Genomic DNA, 22,709 nt, shown 5'->3' on the forward strand with positions numbered 1-22,709 from the left:
TGATCGAATCCACTGAATACTTTCGTATGTCCTGATGTCCTGTGCACTGGTCTGGTTCACGAACGACTCGAACTGAAATAATCCCTTGGATTCTTTTTCTTGATAATATACTTGATCAGTCATTCCGGGTTAGATGTTGCTTCGATAAATTTGATTATAAATAATCAAATTGAGTATACTGGAATCTTCTGGTCTTTGATACTTGATCTTCAGGCAATCTTGATAGCAGAAACTGATTATGCTTTATTCTTCACTGAGGCTTGAACATGTTAATGAACTTCTTCCAGTGGACGGATGCTCGTCTCAGATATCTTGATTGTCTTTGTCTGTTCGTATCGAATCTCCAACCTGTAGATTCCTGTATTATACTTACGTATTGTTTCCTGTCTTTTGTTGTGTTGAGTTATCGTAATTACATTTACGTTACATTATGCTTTACAATCTCCCCCTATTTGATTGTTAGAGTTCGACAAGCAAATCCTTTAAGAGGATAACTCAACTGACACAAAGAAAAAGCATACTAATTTAAACAGGAAATAATACTAAGTACAGTCTGGATTATATCTTACAATTTCCAGAAATCAAAAGTAAATACAAGCAGCCATTGTTCCTCTAGCCTGAACTAATCTCTCCTTGGTTTCTTGGCTCTTGCATTGATCAGCTTTTGCTCTACTCTTCTCTTTGCAGCTTCCTCCTCTTTCTTCTGAGTGAACTTGTTCTCAATTTCTTCAATCCTTGCAGTGATGGTACTCAGTGCCACTTGCTCCAGTGTGTTCTCAGGTGGAGGTTGCTCTAGATTCTTCTTCATCTTCTCTAATGTTTGGACATGAACCATTTTCTTCAACTTCTTAAAGGTGATATTCAGCTCCATTCCTTCAATTTTCATGATGATTCTTGATGGATGAGCACGAACCCTTGAAGTGTTATGGACAGTCTCTACAACTTTTCTTATCTCTAGAAGATCAATCAAATCTTTGAGCACACTCTTGTCTTCTTTCACAACTGACAACTTAACAGCAGCAACATCACGAATGATTCTTTTGGAAGAGAATTTTCCAATTTCTGTAAGTGGTATAGCAGTGGCTTCAGAGTCTTTCTTCTTTTTGAATATCACACAAGTAGGATTGTAAGTGACAACAGCAACAGGAGCTTTTGGATTTTCAGGAACTTCAGGGTTTAGTGGAGGCGGTGGATATGGTGGTTGACGATTGATGGCAGATAGGTCTAAGTCTCTCAGAGCAGCAAAGTTCAGACGATAGGCATATAGCAGTTCAGCAGTTAGTCTTCCCTTGCTTGTCCTTGAGCACTTCTCCCTGACTTGAGCTTCCAGATATTTCAGTATACGAGGATTGTATGTTGACAATGCTTCATCAGTGAGTCCAATACTCTGAATCATACCATCCTTGAAATACTTGATAACTGAAGGCTTGTCATGAATTTCAACTCCAATATCAGAGATCCATTCTTCTACCATATCTCTGAATATTTCATTATGCTTTCTGCCGGTTGAGATGATCTTGTTTCTTACCACAAACAGCTCAGTTAAAGAGAGATCTCTGAGAAACTGACTTGACACATGCTTGAGTCCATGGCCTTCTCTCTGTAGCTCAAATGATATGTTTACCATCCATCCTCTCCTGGGAAGAACAGCAACAGACACAGTAGAAATGATATCATTTAACACCTCGTGATAATCATGTAAATCCTTGTAGTTGTTCCTGAAGGAGTCAAAGATATCTTTTACTTCGTCATCATCATTGTCTTGAGTGACCTCTGGAAAATCAAACACAGATCTAGCAATGTCCCATTCAGCTCCATCTTTATGTAAGTTGGCAAGTCTCTTTTCCCTTCGAATTCGTCTTTGATTTTCTAACTTCTCCCTTGCTCTCCTTTGCTCAGCATAATCCCTAGAAACATCAGCAATATCTTGTGGATTTGCAATTTCAAACTCTTCAGGAGGGAAGATGTCATTGTGATATGCAAGTTCATCAGCAAAGACTTCATTGTCTGGGATTTCTCCTTCTTCAAGATCTTCATTCTCAGCACCAACCATCCTTATCACTCTGTCATCCACAAACTCAGGGATGTATTCATCATGATTGTAACTGAATTGATGTTTAAGAGCAGAATCAATCAGTTCTTCAGACACCCCTGTGATCACCCTTTTTCCTCTTGCTTTTTCTGCTGCTCTCTCCCCCTCAGTTGAGTAATCCTCTCTGGAAGGTTGAGATGCCAGCAACTTAGCTTCTAGAGCAGCCAACATTTGCTCCATTGTAGATTTGATCTCCACTAACTCCTCCCGTAGAACAAGATTCTCAGCTTCAAGATGTTGAACTTTGAATTTCAGTGCTTCAAATTCTGTCACAGATACAGTTGGAATAGTAGATTCAAGTGTAGGTGGGGCTGTTGGGTTCTCACTTGTTCGTTCTGCAGGTGTTTCTCTCATTTCACTCAAAACTAGAACACTCAGTGGGTCAGAGGGTTTCTGTATAGCAAGTTCTGTAGGTGTTTCCCTCTCACTCAAAGAAGTCCCAACATCCTGAAGTGTACCAGCAGAAGAAATCTTCTTAGCCTCTTCTAGAGAGGTCACAGAAGGTGCAATGAAGGTTCGTGAGCCTTCGTCCTCAGTTTCCTCGTCAGATGAATCTGAGTCATTAGAAACAAGTTGCCAACTACTTGAAGGTAGTGAGTCCTTAGTTGGAATCTCAGGGTGGGTAGACACAGGGCTCGAAGGATGTGATCCTTGAATAGGCGAAGCACCCTGGTTTCCCACAACTGCCTTTGACGGCGAATGACTTTGTGACAAGTCCTCTATAACTGGCACACTTCCTGATATGAAGGGCTCAGAAATAGATTGTCGTTCACCTTCGAGAGGTGAAGAGTCCCTTATGGGATCTGGGAATGTTCCTCCCAGGGGGGTAGACAAGGATGGAGAATTTGGCAATTCATCCAAGTTTCCCCCAGAAGCCTGTGAAGGCACTTGACCCTGAATAGGATCAGAAACGACAGTGTCTGTCCCTGACATGGACGACAAAGTATTAGCAACCGTCAATTCTTCAAATGTGTGTGCAACCTCACTGTGTATTGGAATATCATGTGGCTGAGGTGGTGAAGAAATAGACATATCTGCAGTTGTCTCAGGTTCCATTCTCCTTTCCTGACTAGGAGACAGAGCTGCAGTTTCAGAAACTATCTCCTTTTGTGGTGCACTTAAGGCACTTTCTCCCTCTCTCTCAGAAATAATAAGTGGTTGGCTGAGGGGTTGAGAAGTTTCTGCTTCAAGTACTTGTGAAGTGGTGCCTTGGTTATGAACTTGGGGGATTTCAAGTTCATTGGCACTTGTGAGAGGTGGTGAAAGCTGATTGGAATCCAAAAGATTCTGAATCCAATCAGGTGCACTAAATGATAAGTTGTCAGAATCAGAAGGGATACCTGACTGTAGCAGTGGATTGTAAGTGTTAGAGAAAAGCTCATCAACATCCACCATCACATCATTAGAAGGTGCAGCTGCAGTGGTTTGAGCAGGGCTATCCACTTCATCCTCAGAATCAGTGGAATTATCCTGCAAAGAATCCTCTCCTTCAGATTGAGCATTGTTTTCTGAGGATGTTCCTGCATCTTCCACTATCACCTCTTCTTCAACTTGAGAAGTTTGAGCCTCAGGAACATTGGCTTGACTAGATGGCTCAGTGACTTTCTCAGATTGTGTTTCAGGAACCTCCTCTTCAGGAACTACAGGATCAGCAACATTCTGAATATGTGGTGGAGGCAAGTTTTGGTTGTTGAGAAATTCTTGCATTGCCTCCGGAAGGACCACATCCTCATTGTTGGTATAGTTCTGATGGTTCTCCAGCATAGAGATCACCCTTGTAGTCATGAAAGAGCATATGACATTGTCTATATTAGGATAGACAGCTCTTTCAGCAGGAGTCAGCAGTTGGTTCAGCACTATCTGGAAGAACCGAGGATAGAGAAGGACATTCCTGTTCTTTCTTAAGGAGTCCTGAAAAGCTCCCATTATCAGATGCCCCAGATTAATCCTTGTGTTCTGTGCTATTGCAATTCCAATTTCTTGGTTGAAGGTAGTGATGTCATGGAACCCTCCAGTCTTTGGTGCAAATACATGAGAGATGGAATTAAAGAAGAAATTCCATTCTCGAGGTAAATGCTTGACGTACATCTTTGCTGGAAGATCACCATTCTCCCTCTGGCAATGAATAACAAAGAAGAAGTTTATTCTTTCAGCCCGGTCTGGAACATCTTCAAAATTTTCAGTTGGCAGATGGAGTGCATTGTTCAGGGTGTGTTCAGTTATCATCAATGTTCGTCCCTGAATGACACACTTGAGTCCAAATACATGTCCTTCATTTACAACAGAAACAGAAGACAGAAAATCTCGAAGTAGAGATTTGTTAAGATAAACTGACTCTGTCATAGCAAATCTAGCAAATGAAAATTCAGACATATATCGAACCCAGCGTCGATAATTCGCTTGCGTAATTAAATTATTATTTTCAACAATTGTGAAATTTGTTTTCGGAATCTCAAAATTTACAGCCATTTTTAATTAGAATTAAAAATGATTATAAATTTCGTTTCACGAATAATAACGAACAAATTTCAACTTATGTCACGAAAATAATTAATTAATAACGCTCCGTAAAACCCTAATTCCAAGAATTTCAGATTTCGATGAAATTAAAGTATGTTGTACTTCTTGAAATTCTAAGAATAATGGTATCGGTTTCGCAAATTTTCGATGCTAAACTCACGTAAAAATCTGTCCTAGAAGTCGAAAAGCTTCAAGAAACCCTTTCGAAAAACGGTGGCGGATCGTGAAAAGGTTGGTATGCAAAGAAAGCTCTCGTCTCAGTGGTTCTAAAACCGGTCATAGATCACAAAATGGACAAGATTTGATTGTGTTTTTGTTCGATTGAAGATGGCAGTACTCGGTGGTTTTTGAATAAAAGAGAGGGTTTTGGCTGCGTGTATATATGCGTGTATAGGCGAGATGAAGAGAAATGTCTAAGTGTGTGCATATATATGTGCACAGAGGGGATGAGGCGCAAGTTGGTAAATGACCAACTTGCCCTCTATGCTATACACAGTAAACACATACAGCGCAACAATTGAAATGACGGAAATGCCCTCTATACATATCAGTATAGAGGCGCAACTTTCAGTCATTTGGAAAATCTCTAAGTCGAGACGGATATATGTATGCACTAGTAAACGCCCGAGGCGCAACATTTGACCAAGTCAAATGTTGCGCTAATGAGCTTATACAGTGCATACTTGGGAGAAATGAACTCACATATACATACAGTATTGTCGAGGGGCGCAACTTTTGACTTAGTCAAACGTTGCGCCTGTGATCAATTACTGTTTGTACAAGTACTTAGAAGTTTTTTGGAACAAAACTCTCCCAAAAGAAAATTATATCAATTTATCAAATATATTTTGATTAATGTTCAAAATAATCAGACAAATTGATATCACAATTTTTTAAATAAATTTTAACTAAACTAAGAGTTTAGTCAACAAATATTTAAAAATTATGCTGCAATTATTTTAATTAAGATTTAATTAATGGACAACATAAAATAATTTGAATTGCTTCAAATCCATTAATCAAATATAATTAAAATATGAATTAAATAAATACTAATATTCATTAATTGAATATCAGCACTTAAATAATCCAAGAAAATTAATTCTAAATATTTACCACTTAGCAATTAATCACATAATCACATAAAGTCATGCAAATCATATAGATCATGGCAAATAATTAAAACTAATTATCAGATTAATATGTAAAATACTGGATGCACTTTGTAAATTCACAAGTCCTGAAAATATGAACATTTTAAGAATTGTGAACTTACGAACAAATTGCAGTTATTTCTTGTCTAATTAATTAGACATATTTAACATCCCAAGTTCACCAACCAGTCTAGAGAAAGTGGATTCGTCTAGTGGTTTAGTGAAGATGTCTGCAATTTGTTGATCAGTAGGTACGAAGTGTAACTCTACTGTTCCATTCATGACATGCTCGCAAAGGAAATGATACCTGATATCAATATGCTTTGTCCTGGTGTGTTGAACAGGATTGTTGGCAATGGCAATGGCACTCGTGTTATCACACAGAATCGGAATTTTATCCAACATGAGTCCATAATCTTGTAGTTGATTCCTCATCCACAAGATTTGAGCACAGCAACTCCCGGCAGCTATGTATTCAGCTTCAGCTGTAGACGTAGACACGGAGTGTTGCTTCTTGCTATACCATGACACCAACCTTCGTCCAAGAAACTGACAGCTTCCTGAAGTACTTTTCCTATCAATCTTACATCCTGCAAAGTCAGAATCTGTATAGCCAATCAGATCAAAACCTGTATCTTTAGGGTACCAAATCCCTAGATTGGGGGTTCCCTTAAGATACCTAAAAATACGCTTAATAGCTATAAGATGAGACTCTTTAGGATCAGCCTGAAATCTAGCACATAAACAAGTTGCGAACATGATATCTGGTCTACTAGCAGTTAAGTACAAGAGAGAGCCAATCATACCTCGATACTTCGTGATGTCAACTGACTTACCAGATTTGTCCTGATCAAGTTTGACAGCAGTTGGCATAGGGGTTTTGGCAGTAGATGCTTCTTCCATTCCATATTTCTTCAGAAGATCCTTGATGTATTTAGATTGGCAGATAAAAATACCGTCAGGCTTCTGAATAACTTGAAGTCCTAGGAAGAAGGACAATTCTCCCATCATGCTCATCTCATACCTGCTCTGCATTAGCTTAGTAAATCTCTCGCATAAAAGATCATTAGTAGAACCAAATATAATGTCGTCGACATATACTTGTACAAGAATTATATCATCCTTATGCTTTTTATGGAAAAGAGTTTTATCGATGATACCTCTGGTGAAACCATTTTCAAGTAAGAACTTGGAAAGAGTGTCATACCAGGTTCGAGGGGCTTGCTTCAGACCATAGAGAGCTTTGAAAAGAAAGTATACGAAATCTTCAAATTCTTTGTCTTCAAACCCAGGGGGTTGTTCAACATAGACTTCCTCTTCTAGATCACCATTCAGGAAAGCACTTTTCACATCCATCTGATATACTTTGAAGTTGGAGTGTGCAGCAAATGCTAAGAACATCCTGATTGCTTCAAGCCTAGCAACTGGAGCATAGGTTTCATCATAATCAATTCCTTCTTCTTGCGAATAACCCTTTGCAACCAGTCTTGCCTTATTCCTCGTAACAATACCATCTTCATCCAGTTTGTTTCTAAAAACCCATCTAGTGCCAACTATAGATTTTCCTTTAGGTCTTGGCACTAGCTTCCAAACTTTCTGCCTTTCAAATTGATTGAGTTCTTCCTGCATTGCAGATACCGAATCTGGATCACTTAGAGCCTCTTCAACTTTCTTTGGTTCTGTCTGAGACAAGAATCCAGCAAAGTTGCATTCATTCTGAGTTGCTCTTCTAGTCTGCACTCCTGTGTCTGGATCACCAATGATTTGTTCAACAGGATGGTCTCTACTCCATACCCTTTGTCTTGGCAGATTCAATCTTGATGATTCACCAAAATCATAGTTGTGTTGAGTGTGATGACTAGTAGATCCACTTTGACTTACTCCCCCTGAGCTGATGTAAATTCTATTTGATGATCCTCCACTTTGACCACTGTGACCATGATGATCATTTGTATTGTTGCCAATACTTCCTCCAGATGGTTCAGGATCAGCATTTCCTTCATTTGTATTAGGTTCCCTTATATCAGCTTCAGGTTGATCTTCTCCTAAATAGATGTCTTCTAAATTCTCAAACTCCAGAAAATCAGATTCATTTTCCTTTTGGAGACTTGGGAGTTTGGTATCATCAAATCTTACATTGATGCTTTCAATCAGCTTGTCGTCATTGATCAGATAAACCCTGTAGGCCTTAGACTCCAAAGAATAACCCAGAAATATGCCTTCTTCAGCTTTGGCATCAAACTTTCCCAGATGCTCTTCTTTTAACACAAAGCATTTTGCACCAAACACATGAAAGTAACTCAGTGATGGTTTTCTGTTGGCCATTACTTCATAAGGAGTCTTATCCAAATCTTTGTTAATCAGGGTACGATTTTGAGTGTAGCAAGCAGTGCTTACAGCTTCAGCCCAGAAATAGATTGGAAGTCTTGATTGACTAATCATAGTCCTTGCTGCTTCAATTAAGGTTATGTTCTTCCTTTCTACGACACCATTTTGTTGTGGAGTCCTTGGAGCTGAATACTGACGAGAGATGCCCTTATCAGTACAGAAATCATTAAGAACAGCATTACGAAATTCTGTTCCATTATCTGATCTGATTGCCCTTACTGGTAAATTTGCTTCCTTTTCAATCTTCTTAATATGATCAATGATGACGAGTGCTGCTTCATCCTTTGAATTTAAGAATAATACCCATGTGTATTTTGAGTAGTCATCGACGATCACAAGAGCATATCTTTTCCTTGATATAGAAGGGATGTTGACTGGTCCAAACAGATCCATATGAATCAGTTGAAGGGGTGAACCAATGTCAGTCATGCCTTTGCTCCTGTGTGATGCTTTCTTTGACTTCCCTTTTTCACATGCATCACAGAGTCCTTCTTGACAGAATTCTTTCTGTGGTAGTCCTCTCACAAGTTCTCTTTTGACTAAAGAGTTCATAGTCTTAAAGTTCAAGTGTGAGAGCTTCCGATGCCATAACCAACTATCATCAGCAGAGGCCTTGCTGTAGAAACACTTGACCTCCCCCTTACTTGCTGTGCCTATGTCGGCTATAAACAAACTTGATTTTCTTACACCACGGAGTGTAAGATCCTTGTTCTTCCGGTTCTGGATTAAGCAAACTTCCTTCTGAAAGATTACGTCGTATCCTTTGTCACAGAACTGACTGATACTCAGTAAGTTGTGCTTGAGTCCTTCCACCAGAGAGATATCTTCAATGATGACATTTCCAACTTTCAGCTTACCATATCCCGTTGTAAATCCTTTGCTGTCATCTCCAAAGATTACAATTGGGCTGGTTCTCATCACCACATCTGTGAGCAGGGACTTTTCTCCAGTCATGTGTCTTGAACAACCACTATCAAGAACCCACACAACTTTACTTTTCCTTCCTGCGCCCTGCATTCACAAATGGATTAAACTTTCTTTGGTACCCAGACGTTCTTGGGTCCAGGTGGTTTAGTAGAAACAGGATTATCAACAGAAACTGGTTTAACATGTGCTTGTTCAGGGGTGACTGGACTCTTCTCCTTTTTAGTCTTAGCAGAAGTGCTTTTAGACTTGGAGTTGGGAGTTTCCTTCTTCTTAGAAGGACTAGCAGTCTTTGCCACAGGGGCAACAGAAGGTTCAGGCATATTCATATTCATGGCAGATGGTGCAGAAAAAGATGCATTCAACATGGTAAAACATGCAGACATCATATTCATAGCACATAGCATGAAACCTACTCTACCACATGGCAAATGAACAGCATTCATGTTAACAGTATTAGGCATGCTAGAAACAGAATTATCTACTTTAATCACTTTACATGCATGAGTAAGATGATTAGTAGAATTGCAATTATTACAAACCTTTCTAGCATTAGAATTCCTAGAATTGGTGTTCTTAGTATCTAACTTGCCATTTCTGTTGTTCTTCTTCTTGTTGGAACTAGTACTTCCTAATCCAGTTTTATCTGAGTCATCTCTGACTTGGGAATTAGAAGGTACGTCATGTGATTCCTGTTTTACTTGAGGCTTAACAACTTCCTCATTTTTCAACTATTCCTTGATGACAAGGTCATCTTCTATCAGAGGTTCTGTTTGTGCCTTTCTAAAGATAGGGGTCTTGGTGTTCTGTAGAATTTTAGGTATATTTATTCCTTCAGGAGCATTCTCAGTTCCTGCTGAAACAAATATGCCTTCATTCTCTTTTCTCTTCTTTCTTTTAGCACTTTCCAAAGAACTATAGTCAAGGCCAATAACAACCTTCTTATCAACCCTTTGACTATCCAAGATCTCTTTCTGTAGAAAAGCAGAATTCTGATAAGCCCTAAGCTTAGTTTCTAGGTCAGCAACCTGAGACCTAAGGGACTCCTCAATTTCTGCATTACACTTCTCCTTATTCTCTAGATATGCAATTCTATCTTTAAGGTTAGTGTGCATGAGTTTCTCTAAAGCTAATTCATCTACTCTTTCTTCAAGTTTAGCTATCTTTAGAGAGAGACTACAGTTGTCTGATTCTGAAGCTAATAAACTAGTGTGCAAGTTATACATCTCTTGACCTAGTTCATTTATAGTCTTTTTATAATCAGCAATAGTCATGTCATCAACAGAAATTTCAGGAGATACCTGAGATGGAGATTCCTCGACAGTGTCAGCCATTAATGCAAATGCATAATTGCTCTGGACAGGTTCATCATCAGAATCTGTGTCATCCCAGCTTTTTCCCTCAGCAATGTAAGCCCTTCCTTTGTGCTTGGCCACCATTGCTTCCAACTTAGCTTTTAGCTTCTCATTCTCTTTCTTCAGATCCTCATAAGAATTCTTCTTATCATATGAGTTGCTTCTTTCTTTGACAGGAGCCGCTTTGGGTTTCCTGCACTCTGTTGCAAAGTGCCCTAAGTCATTGCAGTTGTAGCATCTGACCTTGCTCTTGTCATACATGTTTGGTTTGTAACTGCCAATACTCTTTGACCCTGACCCTAAGTATCCTCCTTTACCCTGAAACTTGTTCCCTGAAGCTTTCTTGTACCGGGGGTTCTTCCTGAACTTGATATGCTTGAACCTTACAGCCATATAAGCCATTGACTTATCTTCCAGCTGCTCCAGCTCTTCCTGAGTATAGAACTCATCCTCCGGTTCACCAGAAACTTCATCAATTTCAGCTTCTACAATCTCAGTATTGGTAGAAGGATAGTCAGCTTTGATGGATGAACAATCACTCTGAGCAACAGTGTGATCATTGATACCATATTCAACTAATTGTTGATAACCAAAGTATGGTTGATCAGCAATAAGTGCAGTGGTCTTTTGTAAGGCCATACTTTTGGATTCTGTTGATCCACCACCATATATGATCTTTCTTTGTTCAAGTTCCATCTCAAACGTCTTCAGTTTTCCAAACAGCTTTCCCAAAGTCATAGTTCTGAAGTCGCTTCTTTCCCGGATGGTCTCAGTCTTCACAACTAAATGGGGTGGCATCACAAATGAGAACTTTCTGTTAATCTCTTTATGTGGATAAGTCTTTCCATGCAGGGTGAGTTCATTCAACAACAGCATGAACCTTTCATAGATTTGAGAAATGTTCTCTCCAGGTATTGCCTGAAATGCTTCATATCTGGCAATTAGCATATCGTATCTGTTTTCCCTGACTTCTTCAGATCCCTCCATCAATGCCTCTATAGAATCCCACATCTGCTTTGAAGTTTTCAGACTAAGTATCAGATGTGTCATAGTCTTGGTCATTGATTCAACAATTATGAGTTGCAGATTATGGTCATGTGCAATATACTCCTTATCAGTCTCAGTGTATTCGCTTTTCTCTTTGGGAACAGACTTTTGTGGAATACGAACACCATTTTCAACAGATTCAGGAATAATCTTCATAGGCAAAAATGGACCATTTTCCAGAATCCCAATGTACATGGGATTAGCAACTCTGATGTACAGCAACATCTTCATCTTCCAGTTGTTGTAGTCATCCTTGTCAAATGGAGGTACTTTGATTCCTAACTTGTGTGTCGACATTGTTATCAGATAAAATTACGATTGTACGGAAAGCTAGCTTTTCAGATTGGTTACGGATCTCAGATCTGTATATCGATCAACCTGGCTCTGATACCAATTGTTAGGTCCAATCAGACGTAGAAGGGGGGGGGTTGAATACGTCTTAACCAATTTCTTCGATTTAATTTAATTGCGGATAATTCTGTTTCAGTCCATGTTAAATCAATCGTAAATAAATAACTCCAGCAAGTCGGGGAATATTCTTGTATTAGAAATAATCCTCGGGTGCTACAAATTCCAACACAAGTGTCGGCTGCAGAGACTACAATCACTCTATTACAAACTCTCGATAAAACGATATTCTAATTTAACTCTCGAGAATGTGTATAGTGTGTGCACTTACAAAGTGTGTAGTTGTTTTCAAATGAAAACATCAACCTCTATTTATAGGCTTTCCAACAACTAACCATGGTTAACGAGTTCGTCCTGGACAACTTCTTTGAATAGACATGTGAACAAGTGCAAGGTTGTCCAAAGAACCAACCTCAAAAAGCAAGCACAACTTCAAGTTCAATATGGTGAGGGATCATTAGAGGCAACAATTGCTAATTTTAAGTATGACCATGCTGATATGAGAAAAACTCCCATTAAATTATGGTAATTGAGCTGTCTTGTATACATGTTGAGTCCTTCATGTTTAATGAGATTATGAGGAAAGCCACTCCCTATTGGCAGAAAATAAGTAGAGCAACTGTAAAAGCTAATTGTAGAACACGTATGAAATTGAAAAGAAAAGATTGAGAGAAATTATAAGTCTGTTAAGAAGATTAACATAACAACTGATATGTGGACCTCGTCAAGTCATCAAATAGGATATATGATCATCACTGCACATTGGATAGCTAGTGAATGAAAGCTAAATATGAGAGTCATTAGTTGCATGTAATGTTCCCCCTCCTCACAATGGATATGTAATCGAAGAGGCAATTTCTAAGTGCTTAATTGAATGGGAAATTGAAGATAACACTGGAACTATCCTGGTTGATAATGTAAAGGCCAATGATGTTGCTTTTTAGAATTCTAAAGAATATGTTTAATATCATAAATACATTTTTACCAATCGAGGAGAAAAAAAATTTCAAGTACGATGTAAAGGATATATATTGAACTTATGTGTGCAAGATGGTTTGAGCCAATAAAATCAATAGTTGAAAAAAATCGAAATGGTGTGAAATATGTGGCTGCTTCAGAAGGTTGTAGGATAAAATTTGCTGAAATTGCTAAAGATCTATATTTAAAGAATGAAAAATTGATTTCAGATGTCCCGACTCGTTGGAACTCAACTTTTAAGATGTTGTAATGTGATATCTAGTTTAAACAAGTTTTCAAGCGATTTCCCTTATATGATAAATATTTTATGAAATATGTTTCGTCTTCAAAAGATTGGGAAAAGGTTGGAAGTTTTTTTTTATGGAAGTATTTAACATGGTTACTTATGTTGTGTTTGGGACTAACTATTCAACGTCAAATTTGTTCCTAGATGAAGTAAGAAAAGTTGAGCAAATACTGGACTAGAAGACTTTTGACCAGTATTTACGTATAAGAGAGATGGTGGATGAGATGAGCTGAAATTTAATAAATATTGGGGACAAAGAATTTTGACAATTAGCGTTGAAAACGAATTCGAGTAATTCAAATTCGAACCCGGATTCGACTCGTTAAAAAGAATATAATTTATATTCGTATAGAAAAATGAGCGAATTCGAATCCAGTTTTTTATAATTCGAACGAATAGCGAGTCGGATTCTACCATTCGGATACTCGAACATATTTATTTAGAGTAGTTCGACTAAATTAAGTTATAGTAAATAATTATTCGAGTATTCATAATTTTTTAATCATCTTCTACTAATTCGAATAGGAATATACAAACATTTGTAATTTGGTATCCATTTGAGTCGAGCCGAATCATATACAAATATTGATATTCGAACTCGAGTCGAATCTGAACAAAATTATATAATTTCAGTTCGAATTCGGACCGACCTGAACAAGTAATTATAAATTCGAGCCGAATCAGATCATAATAACGTTATTCGTACATATTCGACTGGCTTTCACCCCCATTGACAATGTCCATTGGCGCTGTTATGGATCCATGTTTTGAAGCTTTCAATGTTTCCACTTTTTATTTACTAGAAGGCGAGTCATAACGAAATCTTACTTATTTAACATTTGTATTGCATGAACTTTATCAAGAATTTAAGATAAAGGTTGATCAACTGATTTTTTTGAATCAGGTCAAGTTTCATCGGATAGCATCAACATGGATGAATCAGATATTCCACATGGTATAAATGAATAAAAAAAATTATTCGTGGTAGTGGTGCTATTCTTGAACCCATGAAATTATAACTTGATGAATTATTTGGCTGAGAAAATTGTCATTTCTGCTCCAAATAGTTCAATTTTTCATTTTATGTTTTAGCCTGGTGGAAAGTAAATAGTGCAGAGTATCATATCTTATCTAATGTGGCTTGTGATATCTTGGTTATTCCATTGAGTGCAGTTGCTTTGGAATCAACTTTGAGTGCCTACAAGTTGATAAGAGTCCGCAAAACTTTGGAGTATTAGAGTCCAAAATTGAATAAAATATAATGTAGTCATTTTAATTTTAGTTTTTTTGTTCAACAATATTTGTAAACATCCGACAACTTGCAGATTATGTATAACAACATGATCTTTGTAATCAAATGGTAGAACAATTACTTCTATAAATCGAAGCACACTATGTTCAATTATATAACACATAAGCAGAACAATGATCTTAATAATTGTTAATGTTGAAAGATATTAATGAATAATTGATAATTATGTTTAAGATCGACTACTTATAAATGATAAATTATATATATATATATATATATATATATATATATATATAATTTAAGATCGACTACTTCCTCCGTCCTTTTAATTTTATACGTTCACTATTGGGCATGCACTTTAATGTTCTTATAAAATATAGTACTACTCCCTCTGTAACTCATCTTTCAATATATGTTTAATTTAGTGAGGCAAAGTGAATAAATATGAAAGGAAGAAACATAAAAATATATGGCTAAATTTTAGAGCTTTGTATGTTAAAATCAATTCATAAGCAAAAGTTTTACTAAAATTGAGAGTTTGAATGTTTTCCTAAGTTTGCACATATATATATATTACTAATTGAATTGTTATAAAAAGAAATTTCTATTTCATAATTCATTTTGAAATTTAATAGGTTGTTTATCTTGGGGATGAGGTCTTGACACACATTTTAAAACTCTCATAAGATGTAATTTTATAAAGTATATTAAACATTTTTTAAATACAATTTTTAATATCTAAATATCTATCAAAAAATTAAAAATACCAAATAAGATTATAATTATATATACTTTAAAATCTTATTGTCATATAAGAGTAACTCCAACCTTTAGCTAAAAAGAGTTAGACGTACCAAATATAAAAAATATAGTCAATGTCTTGAAAATATCATACTCCAACCATCTTTTAGGATCGCATACACTACAGATCGACGTTAATCAAACAAAATAATAAGCACGAAAGTAAAGAACACAAACAATTAACGTGGAAACCCTTGAATGAGGGTAAAACCACAAATCCGCTAAATATAATCTAAATTACAAGATTGGAGTCGCCCCCTCACTCAAAACTCTTGAATACAAACCCCTCAACTTAATCACAAAAGTTCTCTCTTATGTATCTCTCACACAACTCTCTAACTTTTGTAATTCATAAACCTCCTACAAATAACTGTATACACAAATATTCTAATCCTAATTTACTTCAAATCCTATTTTATGATAATTACCTAGATCTTCATTCGTGCATAAAGTCTCAAACATCGCTCGACCCCCACATATGTGCATGGAAGTATCAAAGTCAATCACCGATTCTGATTTACTCATCACCGAATCAGGAACGGTATCCTCACTTTCTATCAAAAACTCGTCATCCTCGATCATGTGTAGAGATGGCGCATCTTCAACTTTGTTCTATCCCTTCATCTCTTCTAAGGATCTCAAGTCTTCTTTATAGTTTGAACAAAACATCTGCATATGACCCGTTTCATCATAATAATAACACTCAACAGTGCTCATATCGTTCTTACTCGATCGAGATTTACTTCTTCCTTGCGGGTTATCGCGCACGCTCCTCCTCCCTCTTTCAGCACGTTTGACAGCCAAAACTGTCTCACCACTTTGAGAAACAACATCCTTTGTCATCCTCTCATTATCTCTTAACGCCTTTAACACATCATAAAGCGCAAGAGACGTCATCCCCACTAACAACGTCTGCTTGAAATATTTGAAGGACTTCGGTAATGATGACAACAGCAGCTGAGCTTGTTTCTCGTCTTTAATCGGTTCATTAACATTAGCAAGATGACATACTAGCTGATTTAAAAAAACTAATGTGATCATGGAGATTACCTTCTTCCTCCAATTTTAAAGAGTACAACTCCATCTTCATCAAATTAAGTCAGTTGGTCAACGACTTCGAAGCGTATATGCTTGCTAACTTGTCCCAAATCTCATTTGGTGTCGACTCCTTCAACACGTTATATCTCACATCGGGTGCAAGTGCCAGCCCGATTGTACTCGCCGCTCTCTTCTGGATTTGTGCCCAATCTGTATCACTCATCTCTTTTGGCTTTGTCCACTCCAAGGCATCATCAAGTCCTTGTTGAACTAACACATCCTTGATGGTTAATTGCCACATAGTGAAATCCGTCTTCCCATCATACTTGGATGCATCAATCCTCAACCATTTCAGATCCTCCATCAAACCAAAAAAAAAAATCAACTCAAGACCAACTATATGCAAACAGCCTACTTCGTGATTGCCTCCTCTTTAACGTCAAATCTACTCCTCGAACTTGAGCTCATGATACTAGTTTGTTAGGATCGCATCCATTATAGATTGAAGTTAATCAAACACAATAACAAACAAGAAAGTAAAGAACACGAATAATTAACGTGGAAAACCCTCAATGAGAGTAAAACCGCAAATCCACTAAATATGAATGTATTACAAGATTGGAGTCGTTCTCTCACACAACACTCTTGAATACAAACCTCTCAACTTTATCACAAAAGTTCTCTCTTTTCTATCTCTCACACAACTCTCTGACTTTTGCAATTCACAGAATTCTTACAAATAATTATATTTTAGTCACACAAGTATTCTAATCCTAATTTACTTCAAATCCTAATTATGATAATTGCCATCTTTTTTCTATCTTGAATGGAATCTTTCCATAATTAATATTTCCACCGAAAATAGGATTATCTCACTTATCATAAATAAGACAACTTCTTAAATTAGGATTCTTAACTTATATAAGAATTTGGGACGGACCCCAACACCACCTCTTGTTTTTGGCCAATCTCCTATCGATGTCTATATATGTGGTACCTCACTACCTCTACATGATTGTAAGAAATATGTATGAAGATAACAGATTATTTATTACGATATGATATTTTCTATTTTAACGATCTGAAATATTAATAACATACTATTTTTAAACTATAACTGACCACTATAGTCAATACTATTGAAAAATGTCTCGCAGATTCAACAAACTTTACATAATATTTTACCGATCCAATTTAACCGACGATCATAACCAACCGTGTTTCAGATGTTGTAATGAAAAAAATTCTTAAGAAATGAGAGAGGAAAAATGGGAGTATTTGATATTAAAAAAAAAAAATGAAATGCAATAATGGATAAGGTGACTAGACGAGGACTAGGCAAATCCGGTAGCAAGCAAATAAGGCATGTGCAAAGTTCGTTTCATTACAAGACAATGTTAAGGTAGGTAAGCCAAGTTAACTAGTTAAGTACTACCAATGACTAAGCTGTCACCAACTGTGTGTCAAAACACAACACACAATGTCACTTGTTTTTCACCTCATTTAATCCTATAAATATATACACAGTCATACACACTTGTATCCAACTCCAACTCACTCATTTTAGTTTTCTACAAGTTGCAAGAAAGAGCTAAGGAAGTAAGCAGAAGGTTATCTCTAGAATACAAGGTACCAGTTTTTTCTCTATTTTTGATAATAAGTTTTGATTTCTATTATGATTTTGTCTTTACAAGATTTGTGTTCTTGAACATGCATGGATGAAGTTTCAATATTATGCTTATGGAATGATACTTGATTATTTTATTTTTTTTAAATTATTGTGATAAGATTTGTGTAATGTGATGGGGTTTGTACAATGAAGAATTTTAGGAGGCAATGAACTGTTTTTCAGTTTGTTTGAAGGTTATAAGGAGTAAGGACCAAGAAGGTTGGTTGTTTTATCAGGTTTTTGCTGGGACTTGGGTTGTTAAAAATCATTTATTTTATATAATTAAACACGCTCACACACTCGTCTTGTCTTTGTCAAGAATTGAGCTCTTGACCTCCTTGCCTAGATTACTAGGAAGATGATGAGGGTATGGTTTTCTTGGAAGTAAAGAGTTTAAATTCAGGCAGAACTTAGAGGGAGGACTGGAATTAGAATTAGCCGTATCTCCAGGAAAAAGTGGGTATGGGGATTATAAGGACTTGCCATTTTATGTTTTGTGGTTGCTTAGCCAGGACTTGAGTGCCTTGTGCCGAATTCGCTGGTTCCTGTATGTTCCAGACTCCCACATTACTATCAACTGCCTGCAGGCAATGTGATCGTACCTTTATGATAAGAAGTGCATCTCCTTTGTTAGAAGTGTGTCACTTCCTGAATGCTAGTCTTCAATGTTTCACTCTACTATTCTAGTGGACTAGAAGTCAACTCTAAGAACTGTTTTGTTGAACATGTTTTAAGAAGAATTAATCTATAGCTTTTAGGTGGAATGATATATGACTTGCAGCTGGTTTATGTGAGGCAAGTTAAATTTTTTTTTTTTTTTAATATGTGTTTTAACATACTCAGAGATCATTAAATGCATTTAAGTTTGTCTATAAGGTTAAGGGCCTTAAGGGCAGTTATAATATGTCATCTTTGTCATGTCCAGATATTTGAAAATTTTCTTTTAGATGATGAATCTAGGATTCTGACAAGCTTTTAGTCGTATAAGTTCCACTTTAAGCATCTTCTGGTGGTCTTTTTGTGTCTGTAATGGTTTAGTACTGGTTGTGGAGAATTGAAATGTATGGAGAAAATTAAAGAGTGAAGTAGAGTGCTAATTAGCCTTATCCTTAAAAGAAATGAAGAAATGGGGTGGTGGGGGGATCAGGACTTCTTTAAGTTTTGTTGTTAAGTCAGCCAGGACTTTGAGTGTTTTTGTGTCGATGTTGGTGAATTGTTGTTTGTCCCATTGACTTCCTGTTACTTGCAAGGATTGTGGATCGTTACACATGACCTTATAATGATGGATAGAATGTCAGGGGTTCTAAGTACATCACACTCTCTATATGACAATTTTCATAAATCCTGCTCTATTTTAATTCTATGATGCCTGACTACAAGTATTACTGTTAGAACTTTGCTTTTGAACGCATGTTAAGAAGATATTTGTATGGCTTAATAGGTTAATTGCTTCAAGCCTTGCATTTAAGTTACGTAAATTGAGTTAATCTGTGGGTGATTTTTTAGTGAAAAACTGATATCATCAATTTTTTGCATTTAAGTTTGTTTAAGAGATTAAGGACCTCGAGGGCCTGGGCTTGTTACTGTCTGTTATCTGCAATAGGTCTGGGGCTTGAATTATATGTTGTCTATGAATAAATGCATATGTTAGGCATTAGTCCGTGCCCTTTTACCATCTCTGCGCCATTATATTATGTTTTGTGGAGGGAGTTCCTTAGTTATACTATCCACAGTTTTGGTTCATAATATTTTATGCTGCTTGATGAAGCGAAGGTAGCCTAATGTTATATTTAAGCAAAATTTAAATGAAGTTTCGGACTTGACTTCGTTTTTTCTAAACAAATATCAATGGGGCTTGCATTTGTTGGATTAGATATCTAAACTATTTGTCCTGTTTTGTCTGAATATGCTAGGTTATGTTTCTGCAAGAATTATAGATCCTTCAAAACAATACTATGGACTACATTTCAACTCTTTTTAGTTCATACCGGGGGACTCCCTCTCCCTATATATTATACATGCAAAAGTGATGAACCAAAAGGTGATTAGTATAAGTCCTTGAGGAGATTAATAATCCTATAAACAACCAGTCAGATAGCCTTATTATGCACACTGAATATATTACTGCTTAGTTTGATTTGAGCTGTGTCTGAAAGTTCCGTTCTCCTGAGTGGTCAGAAACTCTAGCCAGATTTAGTTCTGCACTGTTTTAGTTCATCTCTTGGAAGATGAAAAATAAACAGGGCCTTCAAGTAGGATATTTTATTGCACATTGAGCCTAAATTTGCTAAATCTATGCACTTTGCTGAATTTATGCCTTCAAGTAGGATATTTTAGTTGCAGAAATCAAAAATTATGCAAAACAAACAGGTATATCTAATGACCAAGCATTCGGGAAGTTCTATGAGATATGTTTGTTGTTATCAAAACCATGATAAAATTCTTTAAATCCTTTGTTACATATACTTATCTTATATAACTCTCAGATCGGTCATCAACAATCTGTGCAGGAGCACTTGCCATTTTATGGATAAGACAAAATCTGAAAAGGAGTCTTCTGAGGAGTCGACTCGGGAGTCACTAATTGCTCTCTCTCATTGTTTGCCAGACTCACCAAAACCATCAACAAAGACACTGAGCAGAGACCACTCATTCAAAGATATCAATGGTGACAGAGCAGAATCTCATAGGTCAAAGCTGATCGCAATATCCAACAAGCAGTCCTCGGACAAGAAAGCTAGACCGGTGTCTCCTGGTGCCTAATGTGCACACTGGTTTTTTGTGGAAACAAGGTTGTGCGACAAGGCTTGCTTTCACAAAAGAACATTCTAATGGTTAAGTGTTCGATCAAAGATTCAGAACTTTAAGCTTCAATCTGTATGTGAGTTGTCTTATTGCATCACCTGATATCTGTATAGCAATTTGAGCAACAAAAAAATATAGATTATCGGCAACTGGATTTCTTTAACTTTTATTCGATCAATGGAAGGTTGTCTTTGTCATCTAATTATTTTCTTGCTGCAATGGTTATTTATTATCATTGATCTGAGCTGATTTAAAGCTCAAGCTATTATTATCATTGATCTGAGCTAATTTAAAGCTCAAGCTTTTCATAAACTTTTAGCGGCCTAAACAGGTTTTGGGCTAGTTATTAATTTATTATCAGGAAAAGTATATGACGTTGGCATGTCTTCGATTGGCTACAGAACTGTACATATCAACGTGATTTTTTTTTAATTTAACTCAAAATTATGCCTAAATGCTCGACCTTCCTATTTTAAAATTTGCATATTATTAGCTATAACTAAATGTTAAATTTTGATTAATTATACTTAATTAATTATTAAATATTATAGCTATAATAATGAAATCACACACATGTATTACCGTGCAAAAGACATCTAGTTCTCTGTTCAGTATATATTATATGGAGGTCTTTTGCAAATATTTATCTATTATTTTTTGTTCAATTGCAAAACTTTGGTCATGCGTTTGTACCCCTACATTAAGTTCAAGGTTCGAAATCCGCAAATAACGTATTAAAACATTTTTATAATAATATCCATCTAAAATCAAACATAAACCATTGATTGGAATGGAGGGAGTAAAAGAAAGATTTAAATATAAATAATATATCAAAATTATATTATTTAGTTTTAAAAATATTAAAAATTATAATACTCTTCCTACCTCATATACTTTGATACGGTTAAAACTCCTATAAAACATTAATTTTTAAATTATTGTAGGCCTTTTTCACCTGAATAAAAATCTAATGTCTTAATATTTTTAAAAAGAAAATTTTAAAAATAAGCTATATGTATTATATAATATTTTATTATTGATAGTTGATACTCCATCCGTCTCAATTTAGAGGTCCCTTTTGGAATAAACACATATTAAGAAAAAAGTTGGTTAGATAAAATTTTATCTCATGTATCATTAATTAGTGCATTGATAAGTGAGAATATAGTTGAGTTTCAAAAAAATCACAATAAATATAGGGATTTAGTGCATTGAGAAGTGAAAATAATGATGAGTTTCAAAAAAATCACAATTAATATGTAGATAAATTTGTATTGAAAGAAGAGAGGACAAGTATTTTGAGACAATTTTTTTTCTTCCAAAAAACACTTATAAATTGAAACGGAGGGAGTACAAGACCATGGTGAGTAATACATATAAAAATATAGACACATATCAGATCACCATAATATTGTAGACTAATACTATATTTTATTAATGTTAAAAAGAATAACATAGTGTTAATAATCAAAACCGAACCTAACTTTAGTGATAAAAAAAATTCGAACCTAACATTAGTGACAAAAAAAAAAATTATAGTTCAGTGGTAGGTTTCTAAATAAATAATAAGTTGAGTGGCAAAAAAATCTATTTTCCCTATAAAATTCAATTCAACCAAAAAATCAGAAATCCAATTATTTGCGGAGACTTCCACTAATAGTAATGGAGCTCAGTTTTCAATATATGCTCAGCTCACATAGAATACAACTGCGATTCTAGAGATTTCTAAAACCCAGTGGTATTGTGCTTAGTTACCCTCATTGGAAATGCAGGTCACCTGCCATACTGAAATAGCGAAATTTCTAGAGTCTTGTTTGTCTTCTTTCATTTATTTATTTGCTAGTGTCTTGAGAAGTGGAATTACCAGGGAAGACCAATTGTTGTGCTGCAAATTATTACTAATATATTATAGTATATTTTAATATTAAATAATATATATTAATAAATTAATATTTAATTTTGATATATAGTTTAGACTTAATGAGTTATATT

The 22,709-nt window shown here is 35.9% G+C and overlaps 1 long non-coding RNA gene across 1 annotated transcript; it reads left to right on the forward strand.

Moving 5' to 3' along the window:
- Positions 1–17,726: 17,726 nt before the first annotated feature.
- On the forward strand, positions 17,727–20,919 carry LOC108200491 (uncharacterized). The gene is made up of 2 exons (XR_001802712.2): positions 17,727–17,872; positions 20,423–20,919. It is a non-coding gene; the product is annotated as an uncharacterized LOC108200491 (long non-coding RNA).
- The last annotated feature ends 1,790 nt before the right edge of the window (positions 20,920–22,709 follow it).

This window comes from Daucus carota, chromosome 9 (genome assembly GCF_001625215.2).
Source record: "Daucus carota subsp. sativus chromosome 9, DH1 v3.0, whole genome shotgun sequence".
NCBI classification, from domain to species: domain Eukaryota; kingdom Viridiplantae; phylum Streptophyta; class Magnoliopsida; order Apiales; family Apiaceae; genus Daucus; species Daucus carota.